This window comes from Pogoniulus pusillus, chromosome Z (genome assembly GCF_015220805.1).
Source record: "Pogoniulus pusillus isolate bPogPus1 chromosome Z, bPogPus1.pri, whole genome shotgun sequence".
NCBI lineage: Eukaryota > Metazoa > Chordata > Aves > Piciformes > Lybiidae > Pogoniulus > Pogoniulus pusillus.
In genome coordinates, this window is record NC_087309.1 from 93,895,429 (window position 1) to 93,905,655 (window position 10,227).

Here is a 10,227-nt window from a genome sequence, read left to right on the forward strand (position 1 = left end):
GATAACAAAAAGCACTTTTATAAATTTATCAACGCTAAAAGGAAGGGCAAGAAGAGCCTCCACTCCTTACTGGACCAGGAAGGGAATACTATAACTGATGATGTAGAAAAGGCTGAGGTCCTGAATGCCTTCTTTGCCTCAGTTTTCAACAGTAAGGAGGGAGGAATTCAGGGCAAGTGGCCTCTTGAACTGGGGGATGGGGTCGGGGAGTGGTGTGTTCCCCTGGAAATTCATGAAGAATTAGTTCAGGACCTGCTGAGCCATGTGGACACCCACAAGTCCATGGGACCAGATGGGATCCATCCCAAGGTGCTGAGAGAGCTGGCAGCTGAGCTGGCCAAGCCACTCTCCATCATTTTCCAGCAGTCCTGGCTCACCGGAGAGGTCCCAGGAGACTGGAAACTGGCCAACGTGGTCCCCATCCACAAGAAGGGTCGGATGGAGGAACCTGGGAACTACAGACCCGTCAGCCTGACCTCAGTGCCAGGGAAACTGATGGAGCAGGTTATCTTGGGGGTGATAAGAGTGCACCTATGGGATGGCAAAGGGTTCAGGTCCAGCCAGCATGGGTTTGGGAAGGGCAGATCCTGCCTTTCTAACCTGATCTCCTTCTATGATCAGGTGACCCGCTTGGTGGATGTGGGGAGGCCTGTGGATGTGGTCTATCTGGACTTCAGCAAGGCCTTTGACACTGTCCCCCACAGCAAACTGCTAGCTAAGCTGTCATCCCATGGCTTGGATGGCAACACTTTGTGCTGGGTTAGGAACTGGCTGGAGGGCCGGACCCAGAGAGTGGTCGTGAATGGTGCCACATCCGGCTGGCGGCCAGTCACTAGCGGTGTCCCTCATGGATCTGTGCTGGGCCCCATCCTCTTTAACATCTTCATAGATGATCTGGATGAGGGCATGGAGTCAGTCATCAGCAAGTTTGCAGATGACACCAAGCTGGGGGCAGATGTGACTGAGTTGGAAGGCAGAAAGGCTCTGCAGCGGGACCTTGACCACCTGGACAGATGGGCAGAGTCCAATGGGATGGGGTTCAATAGCTCCAAGTGCAGGGTGCTGCACTTTGGCTACAACAACCCCATGGAGAGATACAGGCTAGGGTCGGAGTGGCTGGAGAGCAGCCAGACAGAGAGGGATCTGGGGGTGCTGATTGATACCCGCCTGAACATGAGCCAGCAGTGTGCCCAGGTGGCCAAGAGAGCCAGTGGCATCCTGGCCTGCATCAGGAATGGTGTGGTCAGCAGGAGCAGGGAGGTCATTCTGCCCCTGTACTCTGCACTGGTTAGACCACACCTTGAGTACTGTGTTCAGTTCTGGGCCCCCCAGTTTAAAAGGGACATTGAGATGCTTGAGCGTGTCCAGAGAAGGGCAACGAGGCTGGTGAGAGGCCTTGAGCACAAGCCCTATGAGGAGAGGCTGAGGGAGCTGGGATTGTTTAGCCTGGAGAAGAGGAGGCTCAGGGGTGACCTTATTGCTGTCTACAACTACCTGAGGGGTGGTTGTGGCCAGGAGGAGGTTGCTTTCTTCTCTCAGGTGGCCAGCATCAGAACGAGAGGACACAGCCTTAGACTGCACCAGGGGAGATTTAGGCTCGAGGTGAGGAGAAAGTTCTTCACTGAGAGAGTCATTGAACACTGGAATGGGCTGCCCGGGGAGGTGGTGGAGTCGCCGTCCCTGGGGCTGTTCAAGGCAAAGTTGGATGTGGCACTTGGTGCCATGGTCTAGCCTCAAGCTCTGTGGTAAAGGGTTGGACTTGATGATCTGTGAGGTCTCTTCCAACCCTGATGATACTGTGATACTGTGATAATTGTTCTCCCCTTTATTTCCTTGTTACAGTGAGTTTTATGCTTCCTTGGAAGAGGTGTGCACAGCTAACTTAGTTCAAGATTGGTACATATGGAAAGTACAGATTGGCTTAAGATTATGCGTGAGGTACAGCTAGGTTAACTTGCACAAACAACCTGTAGGGTCATCCCCCTCCCCCTGTGGCTGGCTGACTCTGCATACATGTAGCTGCATGTGGGGTGTGTTATCCACTGCCTGGTTTCCTGCCTCCAAGATGAATTCAAGGACACTCTGCAGCACGGGGTTGCTCGTTCTTATCAGTTCATGTCTTTCTGTTAGCAAGAAATCCATCCACAGTGTTCTAATTCTCTTAAACCAAAACAATCCTTCAGTCTCACAGCTTCTTAATCATGTGACAAAATGAAACACAGAAATATCTAACAGGTTGCTGTTGCAGAGGGGGATTTCTGTACCTACGCCTATTTGGCGGAGGTGAGAAATTAATTTGAGGCAATATAAATTTTATATAAAAATATAATTTATTAAAAGTAATATTTATGAACTCTCACCACCCCCAACCACTGTATATTAAAACTTAGTTCTGTTCAAAGTTATGAAAACAATTTAGGACAGAATTTATACAGGGATTTGGTTAATTAACAAGTAAAACATTCAAACTATACACAGAGAGAGGAATTTCCCCTTTGGTTTAGTGCCGCTTGGGAGCTTATGCTATTTGCCCAGCAGAGGGGCTGAAACTCTTTCTGCTCTAAGGCACAGATAACTTATATTACAGAGGCATTTAAGCTTTACTTATAAGTGTTGCTATTAGTTATTAATCACCCTCCCGGGCTGTGTCACAGCCTGTGCCCAGTGTCCAGACTTCAGGGGTCTCTCTGTGGACTCAGACACTGGAATCTTCCCGGCTTGAGGGGAAATTATAAATTTTCCCAGTCTCTGGGGTAAATAGGTTTTCTAACCTTTGTTCTCCTGGCAAAGGATGATCTCTGCCTTGATGCTGCTGTCTTCTTCTGGATGCCGTGTCCAGGGATTATCAGCTTGGCAGGATTACAGGAACAGGAGAAGAATGTCCATGCTGGCTCTGGCATGATTCCTTCACAGGTTCAGGCGGTGTATGTGTGTGCAGACAATCCAGAAGTCTGCTTCCTGGTTCTCTCCAGGCAATAAGCAGCGGGCATGCAAAGTGTGCTAGGCTGCTGGGAGTCTGAGCTCCGTAGATAAAGCAATATAGCTTGCAGATATGCACTAATGGTTTAGGAGGTTATCAGCTCATATATATATAAATGTGTGCAGGCTTGAATGAGCTCTGCATCTGAGGTGCACAGACAGGTTAGCTGTGAATGAATCAATGCATGAGTTCTGTGCCTCAGAGAACTGCAAGTGAGGGCCAGACTCTGTGTCTGGGCCTTGCAGGTGAGTCACAGAGGGTTGAGCTGCACTGCAGGCAGGGTCAGAGAGCTGAGCTGAGAATGTGGTTCTCCTGTGCATCCCTCCTTATGGACTGTGGGCCAAGATTAATGGGCCCTTTGGCCACCAGAGTAACCAATCAGGTTGGCAGTTAGCCAAACCTTACCCTAATAGGCAGAAGCTGTTTGCCTGGACTTTCCCAAATATGGGGATCATACGGATTTGCCTCAGGGAGACACGATCTGGGTGTGTGTGTGTTACACAACTTGTTTACAACCAGGGGTCCTGGCAGAAAAACATGTCCAGGCATGCATAGGCATAAAGAAGCCTTAGACTGCACCAGGGGAGATTTAGGCTCGAGGTGAGGAGAAAGTTCTTCACTGAGAGAGTCATTGGACACTGGAATGGGCTGCCCGGGGAGGTGGTGGAGTCGCCGTCCCTGGGGCACTTCAAGGCAAGGTTGGACGTGGCACTTGGTGCCATGGTCTAGCCTTGAGCTCTGTGGTAATGGGTTGGACTTGATGATCTGTGAGGTCTCTTCCAACCTTGATGATACTATGATACTATACTATACTACTATGAATATCTTTATTGATTATCTGGACAAGGGGATTGAGTCCATCGTTAGTAAGTTTGCAGATGACACTAAACTAGGAGCAGGTGTCAGTCTGTTGGAGGGTAAGAGAGCCTTACAGAGGGACCTGGCCAGGCTGGCTGGGTGGGTAGAGGCCAATGGGATGAGATTTAACAAGGCCAAGTGCAGGGTTCTATACTTTGGCCACAGCAACCCCAAGCAGCGCTACAGGCTGGGGACAGAGTGGCTGGAGAGCAGCCAGGAAGAAAGGGACCTCCCTCATCTTACTGGCCACACTGTTCCTGATACAGGCCAGGATGCCATTTGCTCTCCTGGCCACCTGGGCACACTGCTTCCTCATGTTCAGCCTACCATCTACCAGTACCCCCAGGTACCTTGTGTACGCCCAAGGGTCATGCAGCTGGGGTGATGCCGGGCACACAGGCGATTTAGACAAGGAGCAGCAGCAATGCCAGACCCTGACTCAGGAAGAGAGTAGCTCTCTGCTGAGCTTAGCTTGGAGCGTGCCGCAGAAAGAAAAACAAACAAACACACAAACCAAACCAAAAACCAACCCACACCCAACCAACTCCCATCATTTCCTGGAAGGAGGAGAGACATGGTGAAAACCTGGTCAAAGTTTACTTGTAGAACTGTGAACACCCAGAGCCCACCTCTAGGCATGCAGGCATCCAGGCCAACTGGCTGCAAGAGTGTTGGAGCCTGGTATTCAAAGTTGAATGTGGCAGAGACAATGCCTGCTAGGTGTAAGCAGATCAATGGTCTGCTTACACTAGTGGCTGAACTGAAGCATGAAGTGGAAAAGCTAAGGGCTATTAGGGAATGTAAAAAGGAGCTTTATGGCACTAGGCTCTACAGACCCCCTTAGCAGAGGGAGGTGACCCAAGAAACAAGGGAGAATAGACACAGGAGCCTGTCAGAAGGGGCAAGGGAAAACCCAGCCCCCCTCACCTCCCCAGTTGCCTTTGCACAACAGATAGGGGGAACTAGAGGCTGAGAGTGAGGTGGTTTTTGAGGTGGGAAATGATGAGGTTGACACCAGAGATCTAAAAGCAATCAAAATGGACTTCAAGGCACTGGAAAAAACAGTTGAGGGATTGGGGGCACAGGTAATCTTTTCATCTATACCTTTAATAGCAGATTGGAATGCTGAGAGGAATAGGTAATCATATCTGATTAACAAGTTGTGGCCATTTGAGCTAGATTTCTAGCTCAGACATAGGGAAGAGGTGAACATTCCAGGGATAGGCCATATAATGGCAACAATGGATAGGGTAATATAATTTCATTGGAGCATCAAGAGCTTTATGTCTAGAAGCACAGCTTGTTCTTTCCCCTTACTGGCTTCTGCTGCTTGAGCTGTGCCTGCCTGCTATCTTCCCTCACTGCTGTTTTGTCTGCTGCTTCTTTTGCTACTTTGCCACTGCTTGACCCCTTCCCCATCTTCCTTAAGGTTATTATATTTTTCTCTAGTAGTTTATTTGTCTTTATACTGTTATACTTAACCTACAAGAAATACAGTTTCATCTTTCCCTGACTTTCCAAAAGAATCGATGTTGTGGTGAGTTTATTCTACTGGGGGAGGGATTCACCCTAACTGGGGACTTTAATTTTGGTGCTTTTCCAAACATGGGGCACGATCTTGGTTTGTCTTTTCTTTTTGATTGATAATCAGGATAAGGAAGTCAGGGAAAACTGAATTAGTTTGGTATGTTTTGGCCCATTATTGCTTCCATTTTGACCTTATCAGTTCAGCACTTTTACCACTACGGTGCATTATCATGTGTGTTCTTTCTTTGCTAAGGTGGTCTGGAACTTGGTAAAAGCTGTGTTAATGAAGGTTGGAGATTTTCTTATGGATGTTATAGAGTTTGGGAATGTAGCTGAGGGTATGCCATATGTCACACTTGTGTCAGAGACTAGGAGTTATTTGGGAGAGCTGAGTTATCCAGTGACCTGCCTAGTATGTTTTAATTTCACATTTCTGGCTGCTATTGTAGGTCTGATTGTAGTTTGGAGATGAGAGAGATGTAGGAATAAACAGGCTACAAGTCAGGTTTTTACCTTCTCCAGAGGAGTAACCGGGAGATAGGGGTAAAGGACAGAGTCTGCAGCCAAAGCAAGGGACAAAAGGCCATGCCACCAGGCAGATGGGTTGCTCTCAGAGCAGTGAAATGTCCTGCCTTGGAACCTTTGAAAGAAGAAAAAGTAGTTGGACATGGCCTGTATCCCACTGACCTTGAAGAGTGGAGTCAGGAAACTAACTGGTTCTTGTTCGTACTGAATAGAATGGAGAAAAGTAAGGGTAGAAGTGATGGAAACCCTGTGGGGGTGCATTCACAAAGGGCTGTGGTGGTGGTGCTGGATCTGGCTGCAGACGGTGTGGGCTATGGCAAAGTCCCTTGGATGGATTAAGTTGAGGAACTTGTTTGGGGAAAATGCAACTCAAATGTTTTGATCTGTAGGAGAGTTGCTGACACCGAAGACTCCACCAGTAGAGGGGCTGTTGAGGCAAAGGTTCTTTTGACTGCAAGCAGGGGACCGGAAGTGGTACTGGGGGATGTGGCTGGGTCCTCAGAGGGTGAGCCCACCAATACCATCAAGCCTGCTGTTTCCAGTGTTCCTGCCTTAATCCCACTTGTCTCTGCCTAGCCGGCTGCTGCTGCTGTGAGAAAGGGTCCTTCTGCCTCAGTCCTGGTTCCACCACTACGTGAGGAACAGAGCCAGGCAGATAAACCAAATTTAAATGATTCAGTGAAAGGCACCTGCCAGAGTATGACACGATCTACTTTAAGCAAAGAAGTTCAGACAGATGGTAGTGGAAGAGTTAAGATCTCCCTTGCTCCACTTATAACAAGGAGAAAAATGGCAGCTAGCATTGGGGGTCGAGATAGCTCAGATGATGATGGGGATAAACCAGAGAAGGGTAATCCCAAGGAGGGAAATGTTAGGAACCCTTTTGCTGCAGCTGAGGAGCTTCAAAAGTCTGCTTAACTCATGAAGCAAAGGGAAGAGGATTTAGGAGAATGAACATCTGCTGGTGTGAAGGCTAGTACCCTTATTGTTAAAAGGAATGGAAAGGCTAGAGCTAAGAGAAAATATACTCCTGAGACAGATGATAGTGATGGTGAGGAGAAAGCCCCATTGCCAAGAAAGGAGGTCAGGCATAATAGGCAAGTTTATGCCTGGAAAGAGCAAGAACTGTTGATGAGTTGGCTGAAGAGATGCTGGGATGGAGGCATGGATAGCATAGAAATAAACTCTTAGACAGTGAGGCAGTTGGGAGTTTTCTTGAGAGACAATGGCATAGATAAGCACTTAGGACATCTCGGTGGCAACCCTAACCTCTGGTCACACGTATTGACAGCTGTGGTACTGCAGTATCCCAACAGGGATGATTTACCCTGGAGACCTTCACGCTGGAATACAGTTGAACAGGGGGTTCAGTGCTTGCAAGAGATGGCCATAAAAGAGCTAATCTATGGAAATTATGTGACAGAGGACCCTGATGAGGTACCTTTGAGCCATGCTCTCCTAATTTATTCAGTTTGGCCCCTTTAATTATACCCAACATTGGCAAGTGAAATGATGGGGAAAGATGATGAAATAACTCCTGACTGTGGGTGAATTTGCTGATCAGATGAGGCAGATGGAGGATAGCCTTACATTTAGTGCTATCGTGTCAGCCATAAATACTATGGCTGAAGAGATAAAAGATGGCATGAAGCAACTCAAGGAGGAATTTAAAACCTCCATATCCCAGTTGGCAAGGGACAATGACCTTTCTTCTTCGCCATCAGAGTGGGTACACGTCTCGGTGATCAGAGATAGGTGTCCTCCCAGAAGACCAATTCAATTTAACTCACTGAGAAATAGTCACGTGGGACTTCTTGGGTAATCTTACGTGACCAATTTGGTGAAAACATGGGTAAGTGAGATGGAAAACCCACCTCACTTCTCTGAAAAATAGTGAGAAGACTAAAAGAGTAGTTGCCTTGCTTTCCCCACATGACTCAGTTCTAATTCAGCTAATTCCATTAAACACTGTACAAATCGTACTCGTAATGGTCAACATTAGTGGGGGGCTGCCTCTTACCAGGAGGAGGCCAGGGACCAGGAAGATAATAGGATATACTGGAATGTGTGTATTAGATGGCCCAGGACCTTGAACTTAAAGAAATGTAGGGCTCTAGTGGACACAGATGCTCAATGTACATTGATGCTTCCAGATTGTAAAGGAATGGAGCCTATTACTATTTCTGGAACCACAGGAGGATCTCAAGAATTGACAATGTTGGAGGCAGAAATAAGTTTGAATGGGAGTGATTGGTGAAGCCAGGCCATTGTAATGGGTCCAAATGCACTGTGCATTTTGGGTATTGATTTCTGAGAGAAGGGCACTTCAAGTATCCCAAGGGTTTTAAATGGACCTTTGGAATAGCAACTGTAGAAGCTGTTGGAGACAGGTTGAAGTTGTCTGCTAGGCCTGAGCTCTCAGATGAATCTGCAGTTGTTGGACAGCATAATACAGAGGATGGGAAGTTGCCAATTAGCACTCAAACTGTACATCATAAGCAATATAGAACAAACCGTGATTCTTTGGTGCCCATACATGATCTAATTTGTCATCCGGAGTGCCAAGATGTCACTTAAAAAAAAACATTCACCTTTCAACAGTCCAGTATGGACTGTACGAAAGGCAAAAGGAGAATGGTGACTGACAGTTGTCTTCCCCGGCTGTTGTGGAGGGGGTTCTCAATACCTGCACCTATTTGGCAGAGGTGAGAAATTAATTTGAGGTGATATAATTTTTACATAATAATATAATTTATTAAATTCAATATTTATGAACTCTCATCACCCCCAACCACTGTATATTAAAATAATGTTCAATCCATGATTATGAAAACAATTTAGGACAGAATATGTACAGGGAATTGGTTATTTAACTAGCAAATATTCAAACTATAAACAGAGAGAGAAGTTTTCCCTGCAGCTTGATGCCGCTTTGGATCTTTGTGCTATTTGCCCAGCAGGGTGGGCTGAAACTTCTGCTCTATGGCAGAGGTAACTTATATTATAGAGGTATTAAAGCTTTACTCACAAGTCTTATTATTAATCACCCTCTGGGGCTGTGTCACAACCTATGCCCAATGTCCAGACTTCAGGGGATCTCTGCCAGTGGACTTGGATGCTGGAACCTTCCTGGCTTGAGGGGAGATGATAAATCTTCCCAGTCTCTGGGGTCTTAGGTTTTCTAACCTTTGTTCTCCTGGCGAGAGATGACCTCTGCCTTTGATGCTGCTGTCTTCTTCTGGATGTTGTGTCCAGGGATATCAGCTGGTAGGATTTCAGGAGCAGGAGAATGTCCGTGCAGTCTCTGGCATGGGTCTTCATGGGTTCAGGCCGTGTGTGTGTGTGTGCAGACAATCCAAAGTCTGCTTCCTGCTTCTATCAGCGGCAGTGGCTTTTACCAAGCAATAAGCTGTGGGCATGCAAAGTGTGCATGGCTGCTGGGAGTCTAAGCTCCATAGGTAAATCAATGCAGGATCTTGTCCTGATAGCAATATAGCTTGCAGATGTGCACAGCTGGATCAGGAGGCTATAGGCTCCTTATATATATATATTATGTGCAGGCTTAAATGAGCTCTGCATCTAAGGAACGCAGACAGGTGAGCTGTGAATGAATCAAAGGATGAGGTCTGAGTCTCAGAAAGCTGCACGTGAGGGCCAGAGCTATGTCTGAGCCTTGCAGGTGGGTCAGAGCAGCAGGGCATTGCAGTATGGTATAAGCCGAGCTGCGGATAGGGTCAGAGCTGCACTGAGCACATGTGCTTCCCTATTTATTGACTGTGGGCCGAGATTAATGGGCCCTTTGGCCACTAGAATGACTAATCAGGTTGGTAGTTAGCCAAACCTTACCATAATAGGCAGAAGGCTACTAGCCTGGACTCCCCCAAATATGGGGATCACATGGATTTGCCCCAGAGAGACATGAGATGGGTGTGTATGGCTTACACAAATTGTTTACAACCAGGGGTCCTGGCAGAAAAACATGTCCAGGCATGCATAAGCATAAATAAGCCTCCTTTCAGGCCTACAGGCCCTCCACCACACCAGCCTAAATGAAGTAACTCTGCCCATGAGTTCTGCTGTGCTAGATATGTTAGAACTCCAGTATGAGCTGAAATCCAAGGAGGCCAAATGGTATTCAACCATAGATGTTGCTAATGCGTTCTTCTCTATTCCAATAGCAGAGGAATGCAAGCCTCAGTTTGCTTTCACCTGGAGGGGGATTCAGTATACATTTAACTGTTTGCCTCAGGGGTGGAAGCACAGCTCAATGATCTGTCATGCAGTGATCCATGATGTGTTGGAGAAAGATGGAGCTACAGAGCACCTGCAGCTCATTG